At 42.1% G+C, this 25,027-nt stretch overlaps 2 long non-coding RNA genes across 2 annotated transcripts; one reads left to right on the top strand and one right to left on the bottom strand.

Annotated features, from left to right (window-relative positions):
• Positions 1-2,862: 2,862 nt before the first annotated feature.
• LOC139802462 (uncharacterized) lies at positions 2,863-5,905 on the bottom strand. The gene is made up of 2 exons (XR_011728632.1): positions 5,834-5,905; positions 2,863-3,136 (listed from the first exon to the last, which is right to left on the bottom strand). It is a non-coding gene; the product is annotated as an uncharacterized lncRNA (long non-coding RNA).
• A 1,450-nt stretch (positions 5,906-7,355) lies between these two features.
• LOC139802786 (uncharacterized) lies at positions 7,356-23,757 on the top strand. The gene is made up of 3 exons (XR_011728782.1): positions 7,356-7,394; positions 20,932-21,009; positions 23,380-23,757. It is a non-coding gene; the product is annotated as an uncharacterized lncRNA (long non-coding RNA).
• The last annotated feature ends 1,270 nt before the right edge of the window (positions 23,758-25,027 follow it).

The following is a 25,027-nucleotide window of genomic DNA, read 5'->3' as shown; positions in this document are numbered from 1 at the left end:
ACACCCCTGTTGTCAAAAAATCCAGCTGGGAGTTACAGAATAGTACAGAAACTCAGAGGTATTAATAAAAATAATAAAATTACTGGGGATCTGTATCCAATAGTATCCAGATGCTAGTGCATCATTCCTGCATTCCATGACTACATGAAGATCCATGCTGGGCAAGCTTGCCAGCCCAGAATAATGCCAGGGACTCTGCTGGCCATCTGCTAACCTGTTCCATAGTCCCACAGCTAATCTGTTTCCTGTGAACCTCACATATTCCAAATTATTGCAGCCAAAGGTTTTTCAGCAGTTTGATAGTAAATAGACATCTGCTCCTGTTCAAACACAAATGCACATGGGAAGACTAAAGGTACTTTTACCTCTAACAGCAACCAACTCCCCTCCCCCCTGTCTTCTGTCTATAGTGGCAAATCAATAAATGTTATTCAGAAGAATATGACCTAGGTCTTTCAGGCTGGCACATAGCTGGGGAATTTTCTTACCAAGAAAGCAAATACATGTGGGGTTCATTGTTTTCTCTACATCACGTGCTGGGGACAAATTCAAACCTGTTATATATGAGTGAAGGTAGTTGTAAATGTATTTAAACACCCAAACACTGAGATTCTTTGCTTTAAAGAAACGTTTTGCAAGTTTTGCCTGTAAGAGGAGGGTAAATTTTGGTAAATCAAAGAGCTCAAACACAGATACTTACAGCTGCTGGACACCAACTTGTGTTGCTGAGACATCATTGAATGGAAGAAGATCATTTATCAAAAAGCCTCATAATAAGAGCTGAGTATTTTTAGTGCACTTAAAGCTATTTTCATTCAAAAGTAGTGTCTCCAGTGATGGACCCTGGAGTATCTTGCAAGCCTTGGGTCCTGATGCCAGCCCCCCCCAAACCTCCACAAGTGAGTCCGTGTGTGCACCAGGCTTTTTAGTGCCACAGAAGAAAACAGGTCTCATTGCTTCACTAATTTTTAATGACCTTTTCCCACAGTCTCCTTTGCTTCTGCACTGATTTACACTTTTTCAAATGCAATATCTCATCCAGCAGCCAACCCTGTAACCTGAAGCCAGGATCTGTCCCCAAGGCCTGTACTCACGTCCTTTGGTGGTCGTGTGGCTTTGGTGCAGAAGCACAGTTTGTAGCCATTGGCACCTCCACCCCTCCACAAGTGACACTTGGGCTTGGATGCAGACAGCCCCACCAGAAGGCTTCAGAAGGCCTTGGAAGCTCCCAGGTCCTGAGAGAGATTAATCAGACACACAGCTGTATTATAGCCAAAACTCCATCCTGGCAGCACTCAGCATCTGACAGGAAGCTCCAGCCCTCCCGGGTTTACCAGATGCTGAATGGCACATGGATCTGAATTCAAGGTAGGAATTTCCATCTCATGCCCATAATTAGCATCCTACAAGAGCTACTTTCATCTTTGTCCTTGGGGGGGGCGGGGAATGTGCCTCCTGCATAGGAAGCATTTCTCCATCCATCTTCCAGAATGCATTATCACCCTTGATAAGGGCTTTCCATGTCACCAATCTCATTTGAAAGGAAGGTGAGCTCACCCATGAATACCCCATGCTGCAGCTCCAAATGCTTCTTGCTAGAAAAGCCATTGCAGGGGCACAAGAGGCTGGGAGGCTGTTGAAGCTGTTCTAGAGCTGTCCTACCAACAGCAGTCTTACTTTTGGGGGTTAGAGTAACTGCCAGATGGCATTGAGGATATAAAAATAAAAAAAAAATACAAGCTTATAGACTGACTTTCCACTAAGGGAGATTTCTAATTTTACATCCACTTTGTTTTCCCTTGCAACGAGCTGGAAACAATTATTTTAAATAGCTAAAGGGTGTCAGTGAGGTTCAATTTTCTTCTCTATCAGCTGCTCGATATGGACATGCACAGAGTAAAGTCTTACTCAGCCATTGGTGTGGATATGTCCTGAGTAGCATTCTGTCATTTGTGAGTCTCATTAAATATGCTTCCTTTATTGATTTGTTTGTTTTTGTAGTTGCAGCAGATGAACATTTTTAATTTTTCATTTCCACTGTTGGCATTTAATATGAAGTGATCCTGAGTTTAGTGCCAAGACACGTATAAGGGATGACCTTCAAGCTTGAGAGAAAATAATTTCATTTTAGAATCTGTCAATATGCAGTAGGCAGAAGGCTTTTACTTTTAATAGCATTTATCAAACATTTCCCCATAAGAACTTGCTGACCTTCTTGGCAGAGGCCACTCATCAACTCACCACTTCTACTCCTGCCCTTATCGAAGAGATGGGATTGCTGCTCAGGCAGATTGCTGCACTCAGAAATTAGGTCAGCCACCAACAGCAACTGATCACAGAACTCAAATTATCTGTTCTCTCTGCTGGGTGAAAGGGAAGTGTAACAGTGGCCTTATAATCAGGGCACCCTCACCTCAGCCTCGCTCCTGTATTACATGGCTCTCTCCTAAAAGGAGCACAGTGATTAAAGGAAGAGGCTACTTAACAACCTTTAAATCCACCCAACTGTTACTACATTCTGGTTTTCCTGACAGGAGACTGCATGACAGATGATCAGATAATTTGTAGTAAATATTCAGAGGATTTTCTCATCCTTTACAGCTGTGAAAGTAGGATCAGATCTGGAACAGAATTGGCACCAGTGAATCCACAAGCACATTTAACTGAAAATTCAATTTCTAACATGCACATCACAAGAGGGAAGAGGGAACTTTTGGGTGAGAGTCTCTTCAATAATTGGTTTTTGATTGCACAGTAGAAAAATTACAATTTAAGATTTTTGGAAAGCAGGTGATAGATTAAGAAAAGTAAGTGTTTTCAGATGATCTGAAGCTCTAGACGCACATCTCAGTCATGAATTAGTTTTAGCAGAATGAAATTATCACGCTTCCAGAATTAATTCAGTAACAATAAGCTTAGCAGAAGGTAAACAGTTTCAAGTATGTTCCTGTATATCATTTCATAGCACACACTCATTTTGTGCCAGAATCCCTTTTGCATTTGTACCAGGAGTTGGCTTTGAAATGTTTCAGCTGGTTCCAGATGCTAAAGATGCTCAGCTCTCAGGTATCCTTGTCACAGAGAGGTAACTTGCAGATGTCCACAAGCTCTGAGCAGATGGGGTGCCAGAGGATCTCTGTATAAAAAGGCAGTGCAGAGATAAAAGGATTTTTTTATGAGCCCACCAAGAAGTAGCTGCAACCACAGTTCATTTCTAATTATCAGACACTCAGCATAAGTAGGACAAGACCTCTGTGTTGTGCTTCAGCACATTGGGGTAAAGAAAAGGCTTGGAACCAAAGTGTCATCAGTACCAGAGCAGAATCAAACTGGTGCAGTTTTTCTGAGTCCAAACCCTTGCTCCTGGCCACCCCAGATCCCTGCTGGAAAAGGGCAGATCTCCCCAAGGGAATCTCTCGTGTGAGGTATGGTGATATTTCCTTTCTTGTTTGCAAATCTACAAGATGAATGAAAGAAGATAGTGTTTTACACTGAGTTACTCACAGAAAAGACATTTATTAATACACGTGTAATACTTTCCTTACTGAAACTTACTTTTGCATATTTATTAGATATAAGAATGGTGAAAGGGAGTAAGTAGATACCATTATTTTCTTCTGCAAAGTAATACTTCATGTATGATAGAGATTTATGGTATTGAAGATAATATAATATCATATTGATATTGAGTATTAAATAAATCCAATCTACTTCTCATTTTAATATTACAAGAAATATAAATATCCCTTTCAGATCCCTATCTTGTTCCTTATATTTGGCAAATAGAGTGTTCACAACTAATAACAATGACAATGCTAGATATCATTTTCTCTTGGTGTGAAAATAGGTATTTTCAAATGTTCATTGGCAATAAAGTTTTGATGAAAACAGGAGGACATTTTGGAAAAAATCTTCATTAAAAGCCTCGTGACTTTTCCCACCAGCTATATCCTGGGAGATTTGTTTTCATAATTCTAACTGCTAAATAAGACTGAAAAATCAGTATTTTTTGTGAAAAAGGCAGGCTAGACATTTTAGCCCTTTGCTAAAGAGCTAATGGCCTCCTTCACCTCCTCCTGCACATCCCCAGCCACTGCCACCCCAGGTCAGCATTCCTGTGTCTGCCTCAGCCCTTCTCCATCTGTGCTTGTCAAAAGCATACACCTAGTCTGAAGCTCTGATCTAAAGAAAAGGTCCTGATCCCAGGAAAAAAGCCCTTTTCCCTCTGCATTTCTCTATGAACCATTGCACTGGGTGTGCATTAGAAGAGCTACAGCAAAGCTTGCTGCAAAATAGCTGCAAGTGGAGACCAAGCTCCCTTTTGATGTCAGTGTAATAGCTATGAAACCAACTTACCTTCCTGGTTTGGCTGGTTTTTAAATTATTTATTGTACTAGTGAAAAAGACAGCTTTTGTTATTAAAATATAAATCATGCTCATAAATAATAGAGCAAAACCCAAACATTGTCTTTCTCTCTAGTCAGATCAGAGTCCGATATATCGAGTGCAGATATTCCGTACATAACTTTCAGATTTTTACTTATTATGTGTTAATCAAGAGCATGACTGCATTTTGATTGCATTCAGTTCTCTCTCATCTCTTTCTTCGAAAAACAATACCAAAAAAGATCCAGAACAAAAGGTTCATGTCTCCTGCAGCTGCTCTTTATGCACATATAATTAATCTTGGGACTATTAAAATTCAATACAATGAGAAAATGGTCAATACCATAACCAGATAAATGAGCTCCCACAGCAGTGAAACAATTAAATCAAACAAGCCTAATCTAGTATTCCTCATAAGTGACAGAACAAATACATTTCAATGCCTTTTTTAAAAATGCCCTGATGATATTAAGATAGTTCTGTCTAATCTTTCAGAGGACAGTGGTGTCTCCTACTGCGTGTGATTTATTATCTATACCCTTTGAAACTCAGAAAACTTATCTCTAATACCTTTCCAGATCAAACACATTTTGAAATTCTAAAGCAACTAGCAATGGTTATTCCCACTCCAAGAGAACTCAACATCTGCAGATCAAAGGAGCTAAACAAATATTACCTGTCTGCAAACCTAACAAAAAATTTTTTCCAGTAGCAAAGCAATTCACTGCATAATCACCACACATTCCTTATCTCTCAACAGGTTTAGATTTTTATATTCAGAAATGAAATGGACATTATTTGAAACAGGACAGTTTTCCTGTCTTAATAAGCATGTTATGTTCAGAGTCTGCCATGAGAGATTAGTGAAATCCTCCAGAAATGTCTTCATGAGAGAGTAACTGGGGAGGTTATTTTTGTTAGTTACTTAAGACTATTTCTGAGCAGCTTCTCAGAGCATAAGTAGCTGCTACTCAGCAGGAGAACTGTCTCCTACAGACCTTCAAGTAGTTTCATTGCACTTTTGAAGACAGAGAAAAAAAAAAAAATCCATCCTCTCAAATAGCCAGGCTCTGAGTTCCTGCAGAATGATGGCTGATTAATGGTGCTGTGATTCTTCCCATGATACACATCACTGACATGGAGAAAATCTCAGTGATTAATGCCTTCTGAGCTCATGTGCTGAAATCATGTGCAATCCTCACAGGGCATTGGCTCTATTAACTTATTAGTAGTTGAGGAATATGAGAATGTCTTTGTTGCTTCCTGTGCTTTACATCATCCACTCACCATCCATCTTTGTCTTCTGCTATCAGAGGCAGTTTTCTGCTACTGCTTTACCAGCAAACTCTCCCAGCAGAGATTTGCAATTTATACAGATCGAAAGGCAGTAAATTCATACCTCTAAAATGCATCTCTAAAAATCTCCAGAAAGAAACAAGCTACTTACGAGCAAAATCAATGTTGAGTGACTGTGAGGCTGCACCTTGAGTCCTGTGTTCAGTTCTTGGCCCCTCACTACCAATCCCACCAGATCTTTACAGGTCTCTGACTTCTCATCACCAAGACACACCAGGGGTGTTAGCACCAAACCACCTGCTAACTCACCCAGTGCTAGAGGTTTCCAGTCCCTAAATGCCAAAGAAACCCAGGGCTTAAACCTGACTTAGCATGAAAGAAATTGGACAAAATATAATTGTGCCTCCAGACTGAGCCCATCACTCTAGCAAGCAAACAAATCCAGCAAAATAACCCATTAATGCCTCACATTTTGTGATTCCCAACATCTTCTCTTTGATTGTAAAACTGTATTAACATTCAAAAGAAAAGAGGACCAGGTTCCCTTGGTTGCCAGGCAACCTTCCAACACAAAGGCTGCTCCTACCCCAGGTGCAGGGATGCTGTGTTGTGGGGAGCCTGGGGTTTCACTGAGTGCTGCAATATCATAAAATTAAAAAAATCCATGGGAGGAGGTCAGCATCATGAACACCCGGTGCCTCCAGCACTTCAGTGGTGCCTATAAGTATTTGCACTTGCACTCAGAGAGGCCTTGCTAAGAAATGACAGCATTTGTCCACTCCCCTGCAGTTTTGGAACTTATAAGATCTGCTGCAAACCCAAATATGCTGGCACAGATGGACAGAAAAGAAGAAAGAGCCAAGATGTCCCACGTTCAGCATTCACCTCCTCTACAAGGCCTTCTTTTTGCCTTCTCCTGGTGAAGCAAGCAAGAGGGTTTGGAAACAGCAACCACCTCCAGCAGCAAACACTTCCCAAGAGCAGGAAAGGAAATCTGCATTACCTTCTGCAACTGAGAAAATCAGTGAGAGACACCTTTTTTCTCTTTTTTTCTTTTTTTTTTTTTTTTTTTTTTTTTGCTGGCTCTGCATAGGCAGGAGACTCCCAAATAGGAGCTGGGGCTATTTCTGGAGGAAAGAGTTTTCTCAGTTCTTGGGAGAGCAAAGACAGACACCACAGTATCTGATTTTTCTTGTTCTTGTTCTGTTTCTGTCTGAAAATTTGATTTTCTCATGGCTTAAGCTCTCAGCAGCACCAGCGGGAGTTGAATCTGTTCTTATATATGTATTTATATGAATGGTTCCACAGAAACATGTGGAAATTCAAAATGACACAGCTGTAGTGAAATCCTAACATATTAGTTTAAGGCACATGTAGCTCCTTGCCAAGCCTGTCTTCTACAGGAGATACATACACACTTTCCCTGAAAATAGTTTTAAATTCCCTGCAGTCTTCTCCCTCACAGGAATGGAGGCTCAACCCTCCTCCTGAGCACGTCCTCAGCATAAGAATAAGACCCAGCCCTGCAGACAAGAAATATCTTAAAACAACTTAAAACTATTTAAAAACAACAAATAAAAGGTCAAAGTCACCTGGGCAGGGAGCTGCAGAGCCAGCCCTCCTCCTGGCAGACCTGGCTGCCACCTCTGTGTTTCCACACCTGCTTCAGACCCCAAGGGAAATGTGAGCTTTCTGACAGCACAGTCTAAAAGGTATGTCAAGAAAATCAATGTCCTGAGTATCCATTGTCCCTGGCACAGTAAACAAGATGCCAAAAAGAGAGATATTCTTCCTATTATTTTAAATTTATATTTTCTTCTATCTATCAAGGCAGTCTCACTAATTTCAACTGGCAATTGCATCTCTGTTGTTTCATGATAGGGAATACTTGTGGGTGGTAACAACATACAGTGCTTTGATAGATAATTGATACAAAAGTTAACATCTGCTCAGAGGGAGAAGGCAGTCATCAGAAGAAGGAGAGTTCTGGGTAGCAAACTCTGTTGTCTTCTCCCATTTTCCAGCTCCATGTGTGTTATGGCCCAAGTTCCAGAGAAACCTCTGATAAATCAGTGCCAGGGCAGTGGGAACTGCAGTGATGCTTATACAGCTCCACTAGTGAAGCCTGTTCCATTTCCAAACTGTCATGGACATTGCATTAATCCTTGATGGATGATACCACGACAAAGCTGTTTCCTCATTTTCATGACCTAAAGAGAGAGCTTGGCTCACCAGACACTTTATAATTAAGTTGCCTGGGCAAGGAGAGTGTGGATGCTCAGAGTTTTAGAGGAGGATGTCTCAAAGAGGAGAAGCAAAATATGCCATGCAGGAAATTCAGCATAATTAGCTAATTAGCTTGCTAATTATCACATCTCCAACTTATACAGTTTTAGATTCTCAAATACATTCTGTGCTCTTGGCCTTTGGCTGAGTTTATATGCTTGGTTATGACCTGGGAAAAAAGCCTTTAAGGATGAACAAGCCAAGGTAAAATTTTACAATTAGTCTGGTTCAGACTCCCAGCTCTTACAGGAATTGCAGATTTCCCCATGCTAATCCTGTTCATTCATATTAATGCCTGGGAGATCAGTGTTAGTCTGATCAAAATGCATATTCAGTGTTGTGGGCTAATATTTAAAATAAGGTTTATGATTGGAAAGCAACATTAAGGGAACATTAATACTGCAAATACAGCAAGGCTTGATAAATAGCTTTGAGGATACTTAACCAGACTTAGGACAACATTATCAAGAATACCTCAGTAGTTAATAAAATACTTTGTGGGAATTATAGACCAGGGAGTTAGGAGTCACACTGGATACAAGGCCAAACTGCTAATTTTTGATTGATTGGTAAAAGCAGAACTAATGCAAGAAGGGATATAATTATATCCAAAATGGTCATTAAAAGAACAGAAATGTCACAAGATATCTCAGGATGAAGCCACAAGTTTCTTAGTGTCATTTTGTCTGAAGAAGGGAAACAAAGACAGGTCATGCTTGTCTATGAAATCTACCATGAAAGACAACTTTAAAAATTAATTTAAAGATATATTTAAATTCATTGCTGCACAGATAAAATATATCTTTTAAAATATTATTCCAAAATTTTTGCTCAGAGAAGGTGCAGGAGATAAGGCAAAACTGAACCTTTCCTTCCACAATAGGTCATGTGAACAAAAGCAGCCTGGCAGCCTTACAGATTTAAAATGGATGTTGTTCCCATTCTTGTGGATTACATGGTGCTTGAAACCTAATGTTAAGAAGCTAGGGGAGATGAGAACAGTTTGATGGGTACTACAGTTTCTCCCCTCCAGAAAGGATCTTAAAGCTTGTGAAGTTGATTTCATTCTCTACATTTTGCTGCTGTGATGTCAGTTATTTCTATTTCCACTGCCAGTGGATAGATCTCTCTCTTTCTCCTACATGAAGCCAAATCTGACTGGTTTTATATAAAGAGTTGGAAAAAAGAACTGTAAAATACTGACAGGCAGAAAGGGCAGCTAAAATAAACGTGGTTCAGACAGCATTAGTGGGAAACACATGTTTCACCTTCAGGCTTTGTATTCTTTTTTTATGCCCATCATCTCATCTCAGCTGATTTTGCTGTAATTTCCAGAACCACCCTAGAAAATATACACTTCTTATATAAGAATGTTTCAGTACTTTTCATTGATAAATCTTATGAAGCTCTGAGAATCTTGGCTATCATCTGAATGAAGATTTGCACTCATTATTCCAGCTCATTGCTGCAACGTTCTGAAGTAACGAAGCACAGCACATAATCTGGCTGATCATTTAGCTCCAAAGGACAGAAAGGCAGAATTAAATAATAGAAGAAATTGCACTCCTGTCAAAAGATATTTTATATAAACCATTCTGAAGAATGGATTTTTTGGGGAATTTAATTTGCCATCACTCAAAAATCTATACATGCTCTAAACCTGGACAGCCACAAGAACAAAAGCTATTGAATTTAATGAGCCAAAAATTTTTTTTTCTACCTTTCCTCCAGGATAGGTTGTACCTTATGCTCCACCTGGAGCTCATTTCAGCCACTCTGCACAGTCTGTCACTGCAAGGCAGTGTGCCCAGGTGGCCCAAAAGGTCAGTGGCATCCTGGCTTGTATCAGGACTCAGTAGAACTAGGGATGTAATTCTCCCCCTGTACTCAGCACAGGTGAGGCCACACCTTGAGTACTGTGCACAGGTCTGGGCCCCTCACTTCAAGAAAAATATTGAGGTGCTGGAGTGGGTCCAGAGGAGAGCAACGAGGCTGTGAAGGACCAAGAGGGAAAGTCTTATAAGGAGAGGATGTGGGACCTGGGGGTGTTTAGCCTGGAGGAGACTCAGGGGGGACCTTATCACCATCTACAACTCCCTGAAGGTTGTAGGAGGTTGTAGTCAGGTGGGGACCAGGCTCTTCTCCCATGCAACTAGAGACATGATGAGAGATGTTTCAGTGTATGAAATTCTGACTTCTCCTTTCCTTCTGGCAGCATGAAATCTGTTTGCTGTGGTGGGAGCAGGAACTGGGCCAATGTTACAGGCAGTTGTTCTGCAACGCTGCAGCAAAACCCAGGTTGCTGATCAGCTACTGAGCCTCTGCCTCACATGGAGGATAAGGAAATCTCAGCTGAACCAACAAGCAGTGCAAACACACACAGAAAGTGCCCCTGGTCACCTCCACCACATAATACTCCCTGTGGGAATGCAGGAGAGGTAATTCCTTGGGAAGGGCCAGTTCACAGAAAATATTTATTTATGTGCAATACCTCCAGAAATAAGGACCTTCTTGACTTTGACTTCCATAAACATTCCCACACAGTTTTCTGCCTAGGAAAAGCTGTGTCTATCATTTTAAGTTGGCCTTCTTGGTTACTTAGAGTTTTAAGCCAGGTTGCAAAAATCTCAGCATAGCTTTCCAGAGCAAGGGAAAACTATTGTGTTGGTTTTTTTTAAACTGTAAATGCTCAAAAGGAAATGTTCTGATTTATAAATCCAGGAGGAAAGTGCTAAGAAAGAGCTATGGACATATATCTGGCTATTATCCTACTGCTTTCTAGCTCTAAGAATTCCATTGTAATTGTGTGTAACCTAAGCCATCCTGCACACCATCTTTTTGTGCCAAATGACAGGAAAATGTTTGACCAAAGCAACCCCGAAAAAACTGAACCATTTCACAGCCATTGCCAACACTCAGAACAAAATTATTCCTATCCCAAAACATTTTCATAAATGCAGCCTTTGTGAAACATTCCTTCTCACAGCAGGGTCACTGGAGAAGGACCTGAAATTGTAGCTCATTAGGAGACTCATTACAGCCAACTCACTGACATTTTTATGACCTAGTTAACACTTGATGACCAACATTAGCAACTGAGGCCATCCTGGTCAGACCATCTTGGTGATGCCCACCTTTTTACACCACTGAGTTCTTGCTGGCCCTGTCAGCATGGCTCTCACCTTGTAGCCAGGCTGCTTGCATGGTTTTAAAAACACAGGCAGAAACCCTGGGGCTATGGCAGGAGGAAAGAAAAGGGGAGGACTTGCTCTTTTCCATCTCCTGATTCACCAAAAGCTCCCATTTTGATAGCTAATGGACCAGGCGCTTCAGAGCTGAGTGGCACCTGGACACACAGCCCAACTCTGCCCCTTCATATGGCAAACTCAGCTGTTGGTATGAGACTGTGTCAGTCAGCATCTGTATAATGACTTAGAACTGGTTATTGCCATCCTGCAATATCTGTTTAAACACACCACTTGCAACAAGCTTTGCCAACCAAAGCAGGAAACAAAAAAAACCACAGTGTCACTAACTTTGTGTGTGCCCTAATGTTTTTTTCAGCTCTCAGCACTGTGACCCTGTGCGATGCTATTTTTAATAATATTCACTATTCAGTTATGCTTTTTGGAGGGTACTGTACTGGCCAAACTTCAGATTCCAGAAATGGAAACATTCCACCTGATGGAGAAATTCAGACACAGTCTTTTGATCCTGCCAGGCAGTATAGGAGTGTTTTTTGAAGGCTGGAAGGTCCAGGAGCAGGATCTGTCCAGACCTAACTTATCTCTAAGCTCTGTCCAGATAGGGGATAGGAGGTTCAGGACAACTGGGTTTATTCAGCTCCACCACAGAGAATTTTAAACAACCACAAACCTCTGTGGGGTGTAAGAAAGTGAGTGGCCAAAGGCAACCTGCCAGGCTCTGGGACAGCCACCTGAGCCAGCCCAGGAGCAGCAGCAGGTCTGTGTGGCTGGCACACAATGAGAGCTGGTTTCCTTTTCACCCAGATAAGGTTTTTTTTGCCAGCCAGCATGGCCCCACAGCATCCCATTTGGCAGAGTACTGCTGGTTTGGAGCACCTCAGCTGCCTGCTGGGGCCTGGCACAAGGCTCCTTTCCCTAGGAAAACAGCAAGCCTCACATTTTGGGCTGCCCTTCTTGGCTTAGTCTCATCTGCTCGCATTAACTGAAAGCTATTAAAATTAGCAAGTACTTCAGAAATGGCTTCTGTCAGGAGTACAGTTGCATTCTGCTGGCCTTACCTCTCACCAGTCCTACAGGGGAGACCACAAGAAGCCTCACCCTGACATTAAGAAGGACACCCCTATCCATTTCCAAACTTCCTCCTTGTCTCATGGGCCCACACTGGTGTCCTGACACCAGCAGCAGAGATACCCTGGACTGAAAGAAGGATTACCCACACCAACAGCTCACACCTCCCTTGATTTAACTGGAAGCCACGGGGAGCTCCAAACTACCTGCAAACAGAGCAATTATTTAAAAAACCACCCCAACAGAACAATCCAAAAGCTGTACCCATTGCCTGAGCATTTGCAAGCTCAAAAACCTGATACATGTCCAAGAGGGGGAGGGCATGCAGCACATTTGGAGAGCAGGGCTTTTGGACGTGGGTGAGGAATTCATGGGCCAGAGCAGCTCCCACGGGCAGAGATCTGTGGTGCAGGTAGATAAACAATCATTTGGCTGGATTCTGAGCTTCTGACTTGGAAAGGTGAAAAGGGAGAAAAAAATAGGCAGCCAGGGACTGCAAAGCCTGACTGGAGAGAAACTCAGGTCCCACTATCTCCTTGTCACTTGGCACCTTTCACATTTTGACTGAATCATAACATTAATAAACAATGTTTTGTGTGTTCTGACTTTCACAGGCTTTTCACTGACATCTTGACCTGCAGGTTTTCAACGTTTTTTAATACAAAACTTGAGCACAGTGTCATGACTCTTCCTGTGGCTAAAGCTAACAGATTGGAGTTTTAGCTCATTGCAGCTGAAGACATTAATAAAAGATATTTTGCCCCTGTGCATGAAGTTGAATCTGTCACAAGAAGAAAAACAAAATTAAACCAGAGTATTCTGAAACTAAGTTTTAAACAAGTAACTGAGTGAATAGTAAGCCAAGGAGAGGATAAAGTTTTTAGTAAAATCTGCTTAGACCTCAGAGCCGAACTTGAGAAGTGAGGATGCCAGGAGGGAGTTAAATCTGCAGCAGGCTGTTGCCTGAAAATTGTACTTAAACACTGAATTGCTCCATTGTTAGAAGCACTTAAAAACTGAGCAGAAAACCATTTTCTTGTTCTTGCTGTGGGAGGTAGTGGAGCTTTCAGATCAATTGGTATGCAAATCTGCCTCTAGTTTCAACCTAGGTTAAAAGCTGTTCTCCAGTCAATTAAAATCCGAATCTCTAAAGTAGTTCTTGCACCAAGCTTACCTTTCCACAGATGTCAGGCTGTGGTTTTGCATTTTTAAATGTAACAAGAGATGGGGGAGGCACCAGAAGGCTGTGTGTGCAGGTGAACAGGGGAGTGAGTTTGCCCTAAGCCAGTCACCACTAACAGCAAGGTCCACCAAAAAATCCCACTCACACGACCCAGACTTCATCTGAAATGAACTCAGAACCCCTCCCTGCTGCATTCTATAAGGGCAAGAAGAGTCAGGTAGATAAAAAAGTCCTTAAACACAAAAAATTATCGGCTACAGAGAGGCCGTGGCAAATGGCACATTAGATACAGGAGCTGCACAGGGGACTCCATGCTCAGTTCTGCAGTTTCACTGTGCAGAGCTTGGCAAGCACAGAGCATCCCCTGCCTGTGCAGAGGCTCATGCCACAGCAGCCAGGGCCCAGCAGTCCCCAGCTCACAGCATCCCCTGTGCCACCTGCACAATGGCTCTTGGGAGAAGAAAAAAGGAAATGAGTGGGAGAGAACAGCATCCGATAGTTGCATTTTTGCTTTGCATTATTATTTGTCAAGTCAAATTGCCCTCTCATGGGGCTTAGAACAGTGAAATGCTGGGATATTTAACTGCCTACCTTTCAAGGTTGACTCCAGCCTCTTAGTGCAGACTGAAACCATTCTGGAGATTGTTTTATTCCCCCTGGAGCAGCATTGCTTCAATGACATTTTTACAGCCCTAATGGATGTCCTTGCTAAAGATTGTAGCCCTGCTGTTAGAAATTTGTTGCAGGACAATGCTCAGACAATTATGAAATAGCTACTGGGGATCTAAGAGTTTAGTACAACAGCAGTGAAATTCATGGTGCACCACCTGAGCTGTGTTTGTGTTGGTACATTCTGTGGAAACAGAAACATGAAGCATTAAGAATTACTGTAATTAGCATCTGACTAATTCACTGGGCTATTTTGGTTTCCATTTTGCTTAGAAAATGTCTCAGGCCCTAACATCATCTGGGAGAAACCCAGTCTCACAGGCATTTTCTGATAACTCTGCTCATGCTGCAGAGCTTGCTTAAGCCATGAGTGAGTCCAAGTCTTTCCTATGAAATCATATTTCAGACTGTCCTCCTCCCTGTGTCAAGCATTCATACACCCAACAGCAATCCCTGCACAAAAAGCTCAAGGTTTGGGTCCCCTCAGTGACCAACACAGTGCTGCAGAGGAAGTCAGATCCTAGCTTGCTATTTTTCTGTAGCAAGCTGTCTTATGCACAGGCAAGGTGCAGAGCCTGCTAAACTAAAGTATTCCTGAGGTTTGTGTCTGGATCCTCTACAGAACAAAGAAATGAAATTATCTGGTTCTTTGAGAGCCCTGCAGGAGCATACCTACTGCTACCTACTCTGCATGACTGACACAGAAGTTTTGCAATAAACTGCACAGCACTAACAATCATCCCAGTACTTTACTATGGAAAATTGTTTTAATGCTACCTCAATGCATTAGTGAATGATCCATGAATTCATTCCAATTATTGAACATTGGACTTCCTGTCCTGCTGGGCTAGAATGACTTTGTGCCAAATCCAAACAGGAAAGTGGTGTTTAAGCCAGCTCGGAAGCCAGGATGGGCATGAGGACCCCGGATACCTATAGGCCAGCAGCAACAGCCAGTGCTTGCTTGCTGCAATGATGCTGAACATTGGAGAAAGCATGAGACTGCTGGAAAGAACTTTGTGGCAAGAGGGAGAAGGGCACTTTACAGATTCAAGCCACCATTGCATGCTCAGAGGCATCAGCAGTTGCTCAGGGAGGAGGAATTGATTTTTCCTTTTTCTAATGACAATGTGTAATGCTGCAGCTTTGTACACTGCTCAATAGAGACCCAGGGTGTTTAAGAAAATGAAGCTATTTCTTTTTCTCAGTACAGAGCAGAGACTGGAACAATTCACAATTAATTTTCCTTTACTTTGCGCATGGTTATGGTCATCTCCCTAAGTCAGGAAAGCTGAAAACACAGATGAGAATTTGTTTAGAAGCAAAAAAATGTGTTTCTTTAAGTGTTACATGTGCCTTCTTGAAAAGAGCAAATGAAAGCTATTTAAGAATTTAAAAAGAAAAAACATTCAAAGAGACTGACTGAAAATGTTTTAGTTTTTCCCCAAGTGACCACTAACTTTGAGGCAATTCTTGAGATTTCTTGCACTAACCAAGAAAACCAGGTCATGCAAAATGAAATAGCCCATATTACCTGTGCAGGCAAAAGTGCCTTCTCAGCAGAAACTTATTCACTCTGCACTTCCCCTAAGGCAGAACTATTATTTTCACTTCACTGAGATGCACTTTGTGGGGAATACTACAGGGAGCAGACATTACTTTTGGTGAATTCTACTGCACGGGGCTGTGAGTTGGAAACAAGGACTGAAAACACAGTGAGAGGTGACAGATGTAACATCCCCCTCACCCTCCACGAGCTCAATGGGTGTGCAATAGGGAGAAAAGTGCTCCTCAAAAGCATTAAAAGGAAAGAGCTGCCCAATGACCAGAGGCATAGGAGATGGAGCAGCAGAGCCCAGGAACTGCTGACCTGCCAATGCACCAGCACATCCTGGCCAGCAGCTTCTTTATGTGTTGACAGACCAGCAACAAGAGGACATGATTTTTGACACAATAAACCTCAGAGATGTGAGCAGGAGCTCCCAGACTCCTCTCAAGCAAAAGTGCAACTGCTTTGAGTAGTAAACCTTGCAAAGGCCAAGCCTTGGAGTGATGCTCAGGACACTGCACACTGAGCGTGGTTACAGCATTTGCCATCTCCTGTGAACTGGGGCTTGTCTTGAAGTTTAATTACTTCATGAAAAAGTAACTCTCAACATTTCATTAGGATCTCTCCCTTCCATTAAACATCATCCCAGAGAGTTTGGTAACATTTTAAATGAAGCTGTGAAGAAATGTGTTTGTTTTAGATTGGAAAGCTGTTTTACTATGAATGAATGAACTATTTGATTAAAAGTAATCTAATTTTAGCAAACCATGTATTAACAATCACTCCTGACTAAAATCACAACTAAAGAAGTGCTAGAGAACTTTCATGATGATGATTTGAAGCAGAAGATGAAAAATAAAATATCAGTGAGGTGCAACAGGACAAGAGGACAGGACAGGCCCCTTGCACCGGGCATGGGTTCCCTGGGCTGACTTGCAGCAACCAAACCACATCATTTGCTACCACTCCACATCACCACTGTCTCCTCTGAACCAAAGCCCCTTTTGGCCCAAATCATTCATCAAACTCTGCTCCCATTCCTTCATCTTCCCTTCTTTATGCTCATGTCCTTCCTCTCTCCTGGCCATGGGATCCTGTGAGAGGCTGGGGAGGACAGGGGACAGTGTTGGCAGGAGTCTCTGAGACAATTAACCTCTCTGAGTTTGAAAACATATTTCAGATTCCTTTTCCCCCTGGCCTGGGACACTTTGTCCCAGAAGCATTGCACAGAATGGGATGCTCACTGGTGGAGGGCACCATCCTTCCTGGCTGTGAGGAGATGGCCCCACAGCCACACTGACCAGCTGCAGCACCATGAAAAGCTGGGTTTTCCAGCACCCATCCTTCCCACACTTTAGAGTTTAGAACAGATTTCTATATTTCAGCAGGACCTAGTGCCAAAGACTAAAGGCCACAGGAATTAGCTGTTGGACTTTCCATAGGAGTTTCACAGTTTGTATGGAGCAGTTTTTAAGCAGTGAACACTTTGCCCTGAAGGTTTCAGTGAAAAAGCCTCAAATGAAGACAGGTACATGTGCCATATGTGCAAATGATTTATCTCCTGCTGTTAAAATAAATCTGTTTCAAATCATTCTAGCTTCCCAGCAGCTGTCTCCTCTCCCTTCTCTGCTTCAGCCCTCCATCTAGCTTCTTTTCTGTATTCACCTTCAGCAGGGTATGATCCCTCTATGGGAACTACAGACCTGTCAGTTTGACCTCGGTGCCAGGAAAGGTTATGGAGCAGGTCATCTTGAAAATTACAAGACAACAATGAACTAAGCTTAAAGAAATAAAGAGGGAAAAAAAGCTGTCTCTAAGGGGCAAAAGGACTGAAGATTCAGGATAACACTTTTTTAGTCTGCGAGTGACAAATGTACCTTGTAAGGTCAAAAGGACTCAGCAGCTGGTGTAAGATGCTTTGTGACATTTGCAGCTATGTAATTTTGCTTACTTTTTTCCCCTTAGTTTAGCTAGGTGTTAAACTAAAAATCTCTTCTAACCTTTCTGATCAAGGGGTGAAAGGATGCAGGGATGAATCACCCAAGCCTGCAGCGTGCCCTGACCCTGCTATAGTCTTGCTCTTAAATGGCCCAACTAGTGAATTAAGCAACCTGCCATCAGCACTAATAACTCCTCAACAGCATCACCCTCCAAAAGTGCTTATGGAGAGACAAGATCTGTTAAAATATGTGGTTTTCATGCAAGCTGTATTATTACTGTAGTCTAATGATGATTCATTACACCCAACCATTTTACCATGCCATTAACATGCTGTCACCATGAGAACAGTAAGAAAGGGAGCCCAGCTCCTCTTGATGGAAACAAGCCCAGTTTTCCTGCAAACACCCTTCCCCTAGATGCTGCAGCACAGGACAGCAACCAAAGCTTTTCTATCCACCTGGATTATCTGCCAGGAAACCCACATCCTGAGAACCCTTCATAACTGATGGCTCTGAGGGGGTTGCCGGACTGGCAGGGTCACTCATTGCCATAGCTCAGGGCTGCTCCCCAGCAGCCCCCTCAGCATCCCACCCTGAGCCACTGCCTCCCCACTGTCCTGAGAAGATGCAGGGAGTCTGGCAGGAGCCCAGAAGGCTGCTTGTAGGATATATTAACATGAAACATCCTTATCTTGCAAGGAGGGAATAACATGCATTTCTACCCTGGCTGCTGACAGCTTTAGCTTGCATCATGATAAATAATTATATTTATCACCTGTGTTTACCAAAATGACACACCCTGAAGCTTGGTGCTAAGAGATCAGTGCTGTGGCAGCTCAGACTCACCCCGGGCTCTGCTCCAGGCTTTCCATCCCAAAGAGAGCCATGGGCATTTACATTATTTTCTCAGTCCTTACTATGGTAGGACTAACATGGGTCAGCCCAAAGATAGGCTTAGTGACTGCCAGTTATCACAGTTAGGCTGTTCTCAGCCAAAAAAATAATCTTGCAAATCAGTTGTGTTAAACAGACTTTTGGAAGAGGAGTAGCATTCTCCCTATCTCAGAATAAATGTGGTTTGGTGGAAGGCAACTAAAGCCAATGTTTGTGCTTATAAATGCAGATGGGGCATTGCACTCAGACTGCAAGATTTCCTGGCAAAGAAATATCTTTGGGATATATTTCAGATATAATTCAGTTAACTAGGAAATTACATCAAAAACCTGAGGTGAAGTAGTATTTGTCAGTCAGTAAAATTGTCATTGAAATGTAGCAGTACTTGTAAAGCATTGGCTCTCTTTGAATTCAGTCTCCATGAAGTCTGGATAGTACTGAATGCTTTGTATAACATCAGCTGTTCTAACCAGAGAATGAACAAAACCCAGTGCTCTTTTATCACTTCAACTTTTCTCCTGCATTTTCGCAAAGTTCTCCCTGATGGGCCAGGAAATATTTGTCTCATTTAGAGCAGTGGGGTATTTAGACTCCTTAGATGGTTCTAAAGAAGATTCATAATTAGGGGGAAACAAACACTTGAAAAGGAAGAAGATGCTGCCAAAAGGAAAAAAATCAGAACTATTTAGTGATACTATCAAATGTAATATTTCAGATAATCAAAACACGTCTAAGATCAAGGGGAGGAACTGTAAGGGAATAGGGCTTGGGATTTTGGTGAGGTAATAATTTAAGGACTGAGAGGATGAAAGATGTGAGACTGAGGCAGCTCCAGTTACCCAGATCCTGACCCAAGGAAAAACTCTGCCATTTATAGAGATGTTTTATATTTTTTTGAGAACACAAAGTTATTTATACTAAGGAAAGAAGGAACTCACAGCAATGACAAACACACTTCTTTTCTCTTTCATGAAAGCTCCACAATGCATCCTGACACAAGGCATTTAGCTTAATTTGCTTGAAAGTTGGTAAAGCAAATTAGATTAATTTCCAGATTAGGAACCCATACAGAAAATAAATGGTAGTTTAAGCTTTCAGCTTAAAGCAAAGCCTACAAACAGGAAGAAATCCATGCATGTGAAGGGAAGCAGAAGGGAAAGGTGGTAAAGTTACTGAGATTTGTGTCCTCTTTGCAATTTCCCTGTGGGATGATGGGTGTGAGGAAGAGGTCTGCTGTGAGCAAAATGTCTGTTGTAAGAAAAAAAACAACAAACCACTTCAGAATGTATTAGTGTATGGCAATAACAACTTGCTCATAGATACAGAATTAACAAAACCAGGCTGAAAGCACCATCTTATCCTCCTCCCACATCCTTCTCCCAGGAGGAGAGAAGGATCCCAGCTCTTCAGCAAGCCCTGGATAGTAGAGATGACAACTCACACACTGACTAACTATACAGATGTCCCCCAGGCTTCCTCTGACCCTCACAGCAAGGGAAAAACATGGATCTGAAGGATATGGAGTTATAAAGGAGAAGGAATGCTCAGAGAGAGAAGAGAGAGCATAGTTCAAAGTTGTGGCAGTGGTGCAGACTCTTGACACTGCTGTTTTCTGTGCAAGAGTGCTATGTAGTTGTTATATTTGCTGCATACTGGTGCCAGCACTGAAGATGGAAAACTAAACACAAAACCTCACAGGACACCATCCCCATTCTGCATGACCTTCATATTCTTTCCACCCTCTCAGACTCTGCTCTTGCAGCTGACTGCAGCAATGACTGGCATTCAGTCACCCTCTCCTCTCTAAATTTATCCAAAAACCTTTGCAGAACTGGAGCTGAAAGGCCACAATATAAAATCCATTACTCTTTGAATTGTCACTGACTTAAAATGTCATTTGCAGTACCTTAATTCTGATTATTGTCAGCTTACTGCAGCAATGAGAAACTTGGACTCTTTTCACCTTTTCTTTTCACCTGTGGCTTTCAACAGCCACAGGGATGAGACAGATTATTCTTCCAGCATAAATATCTTGTGGTTAATTTTCATTAAATTACACCAAAAAAATTTTTAGTCATGTGCACAAAAGAATTCATAGGACCATTCTGTTGAAGGAAGTATTTTTCAGCAAAGCTGTTTTCATGTGTGGTGTCCTCAAAATCAAATGGGTTACCATCAGGCTCTGGTTTTCATTCCATGGAAACTTTTTACATGAGGTCTGTTATGAGGAGCAGAACATAATCTTATCTTCAAATTCTTTCCTTCTTCCCCTCTAATTAAATATGCAGCAGAGCTCTGACTGGGTTCCTAGACGAGATAAACAAGCACTCCTGGATGGCCTCGTGGCTCATGAAATTCTAAGCAAGTCAGGAATTTTTCTTCACAAAATTGTATATTCAATTTAATTCACAGCAAGAGCAATGAAATACTTTGAAATTTCTCACTTACCTGCAGACTCCCAGCCCAAGAGCCCATCTCCTTTACAGAGTCCCCAGGGAAAAGCACTTCCAAGGCTTCAGTTCTCTCCAGGAGGTGAGTCACATCTTCCCCATATCAGAAAATCATATATCCTAAGGAAACTCAAATGCAAATCCCAAAAAACTAAAAGCTCCTTAGATACGTCTCATCATGGCCAAATCAAATCAAGGGAAGAGTCACAGTATTGTAGAGCAAAAACAGACTAAGAGTTTGTAAAGATCTCAGAAAATACCAGCAGGAGACTGTAATCACTTCAGGACACTCAGGTTCATTTTTTTATAAACTTGAGTGATACCAACAAAGCAAGGCATCTGCTAAAAGAGAGCACTGACAGTGAAGGAATCTCTCCCCTCTTTCTGTGTTAAATTTCAGCTTTGCTTTCAATAAAATGAAATCAGAATTCCTCCACCCAGTTACTGAAAGGCCTTGCATATTCTACTGATGTTGTCCCTATTCCTCCAAAATTCATAGTATCACTACCATTTGAACAATCTTGCATAGTAACCATAAGTAAGACATTCAGCAACTCTACTGAAAACAAAACAAACAACAAAAAAAAAGAGACAAACAAAAAAAAGCCCAAAAGAAACCAACAAAAAACCCACACCCACAAGCTCCACTGACTCGGATTAATCTTGTCTAACTTATACCATGAGAGCTTTTTGGGACCAGTCTCTTAATAGGGAAACGTAATTAATATTACACACTTGGTATTTTCTACAACAGAACAAGTTATTTCCTCCAGGTGAGAAAGATCTGAGCTATTTTCTATGTCTGCTACTAACCCAAGAATGAGCAGGATTTGGCCCTGAGTGTGTTTGAGCAGAAGTACCCAATATTGCAGAATAAGGATCCCCCAATGACTCTTATCTAGGAAGATTCATCTTCTCTGACACTAAGCACGTTTATTCTTAAGGGAATTACACCCCAATTAGCAGCCAGGATGTTTTGCTTCTTCAGGTGTGTTCAGCTCTAGAACAGCAGAGCAGTTCTCCTGGAGGTAAGGGAAATGCCTGCAAACAGGGCACAGCTGTAGCCAAGTGGATCCATAAGCCACCCTTGCTTTGTTTCCTTTCATCAGCTCCAGGTATTTAGCTAAGATGCAATAGAACATTTGTTGGGCAGGGGAATGCAGTTAGGAATTGTCATAGAGCATGTGAGCTGCATCCTGAGTCAGCAGCCTCTGCAAATAAACCTGGCTGTGGGAATGCTGTGGCTCCCATCTGGCAGAGTGAACATCCCAGGAATAACAGGAGATCTGACAAATGCTCTGCATACCCTGGTGATAGGTGCAAGCACCAGAGATGCTCTTTAGAAAAAAACCTTCCAGGACCATCAGTATCAGCTGGAGACTTCTCCAGCTGTTCCAAACAGTTAGATATCATCCTGGGCCTGGTTATGACACAAGGAAGACATGAGCTGAGAAAAGGGAAACAGCATCAATACAGAAAAAAACTTTGCCCAATTCTGTCATAATTTTATTTCATCAGCACAGTTGGCCATTGGCTACTGAGGTCATTCTTCCCTTTAAAAAAAAACAGGGAAACAGCAAATATGCCATTCACTGTTTAAAATTATTTTAAACCCCCCCAACCAAACCAACAAAATGAAACAAAAACAAACAACAAAAAGCAATGGTAAAGAAACCCTTAGAAAAGGAGAAAAAAACTCTTTAACATAAATGAGTTCTCAGAAATACAGCTACCTCTCTTTTTTTTTTTCCTGTACTTTCTGCATACCTCACAAGCAATGTGGGCACCAAATTTCATATGAAGAACTTCTGGGAAGAGCTTGGACACTTCACAGCTAACATGAGATGAAAAGCTATTCATTCTGAGAGGAACACAGATGTCCTGACATGACAGGGAAATGCTGCCCTCAGCTGTCTTCCAGTGACAGGTTTTATTTTCCTGCCTGCCATACCTAAGCCATTCATCACCTCCAGAATGAAAAGGTGGCTGCTGTTTCAATCAGCTCCAAAGTCTGTGCCTGCACCTCTGTTCGAGCTGGAGCCATCAGGCAATGCTGTCACTGCTAACTGGAGTCAATATAACCCCAGTGTTGCAATGGAGTTTAAATTTCTTGATTATCTGTACTGAAGGAAGTGTCTTGGGTCAAAATAAGAAACTGGCTTATACATTCTTTATAGAACTAAGACTGATGAAAGAAAAAAATAATCCCCAATTCCAGAAACAAACCCTGGCTTGGCTCAGTGACTGAGTGTGCTCCATTCTGCAAGGCCAGAGATTGGAAGGGTAGAGCCCTGCATGCCCTTTTAAATTGAATTTTCTTTCTTCACCTTATTTTCATTAACAGTGGTGGAGAACAAGTATTCTTCTAGGGGAGGGAAGCTGGTGTCAATTGGTGCTTGGTGCTTGTTTCACATTGTGGAGCTCTGGCTGTCCTATTTTCCCTGCTTTTCAGGTATAGTAAGAAAGTCTGCACCAGAAAAAGTTCTTTCCTGATCACTTTAAGAGAAATAATTGAGAAGAGAATAAGAGAAAGGCTGGACTCAGGAGCATTACAGGGAGATGTCCCGATGAAGCTGAGTTCTCTGTTGAACATGAATCTGTTTGTGTCTGTCAGGCTGTAGAAGCATTCCAGACCCACTTCCCTAGTTCTCACAGTCTCCTGAAGCACACAGTGTTTGATTGAGGGTTTGGGGCTTCTTTCATTAGTTTTTCTGAATGATCTTGAAGCCATTCAACCCTTTAGTACCAATATCTTTTGGCAAGAAGCTCCACAGCTAGTCTGAGCATTCCTCCTTTCACTTTAAAGCTGCCACCTGGTAAGTTCCCATCTTTTCTCTAGTTCTTAAATTATTAGAAATAGTGAACAGCTATTTCTCAGTCCTCTTCATCACTCTTCTCACGATTTCCATAGATGCCTATTGGCTCTGCTCTCCAGCCCTGATATTTTCAAAACAATGTCCTTGTTTTTTTTACTTGCTTTCCAAGTAGAGCCAAGTAGGCTGCCTTCTGGTGCTTTCTCTGTATCCCTTCAATTCTGCTCTGCTTTTTGAGCTGAGGGACCTGCTCTCACTAAGACAAGTGGGCATGGTCTTAAGCTCTGCCAGGGGAGGCTTAGGTCAGATATCAGGAAAAAATTCTTTACAGAGAGAATGATCAGACGTTGGAATGGGCTGCCCATGGAGGGGGTGGATTCTCTATCCCTGGAGGTTTTTAGGATGAGACTGAATGTGGCACTCAGTGCCATGGGCTGGGAACCACGGTGGGGGTGGATCAAGGGTTGAGCTTGATGATCTCAGAGGTCCTTTCCAACCCGGCTGATTCTGTGATTCTGTGATGTCCTTGCTTACTGCAGGGTGGTTGGGGTAACTAGATGACCTTTAGAGGTCTCTTATAACCAAAATGATTCTATGATTCTATGAACTGGATGAAACCAAACTTTCAATACATTCAGTCTGACTGAAGGCTCAGACCCTGTTCAAAACCCTTTCGCACCAGAATCCGGAGCAACGGAGGAGCGGGCGGGCAGGGCCGGGGCAGAGCAGAGCCCCGGGCAGGGTAGGGAACCCCGGGCAGGGCAGCCCCGTCCGCACCGAACTCTCCGGTACCCGGGAGAGGAGCAGGACACGAGCAGATGCTGCTCTCTGCTGGTTACCGCATCGCCACGCATCTCAGCTGAAAAATGTGCTATGGCAAATAGATGACAGGGTGGAAACGAAACTAAATACCTTCTTTCCCTTTATATTTTTAAAAAAATAATATATATATATTTTAATTCATGCTTATCGACAGCCTCTGTAACAGAAACAACTTTGGGCTTTTAAATTTGCTTTTCTAAACTTGGCCCCTAATTGCTCTAAACACATAAACATGTGCCAGTTGAAATACTTAATTTAAATGTTTCTATGCCATAGATTTTGCTTTTTGGAACTGCATACATCTATGTTCTTTCCTGACTAATAGACACTTGAGGTTTGAGCCTATCCAAAGTCAATATGCTTCTTTTGCACTTCAACATTTCTCTTTCCAAGAGGTTTCCTTTTACTCCTGTGTAGCTTCATCCAAAGCAGAACCATTGTCCTTTTTTTTTTTTCTCCTCAAAA

This window comes from Heliangelus exortis, chromosome 14, assembly GCF_036169615.1.
Source record: "Heliangelus exortis chromosome 14, bHelExo1.hap1, whole genome shotgun sequence".
In the NCBI taxonomy this organism is placed as follows: Eukaryota; Metazoa; Chordata; class Aves; order Apodiformes; family Trochilidae; genus Heliangelus; species Heliangelus exortis.
The sequence above is the reverse complement of the archived record's forward strand: the minus strand, read 5'-3'. Positions and strand labels throughout refer to the sequence as shown.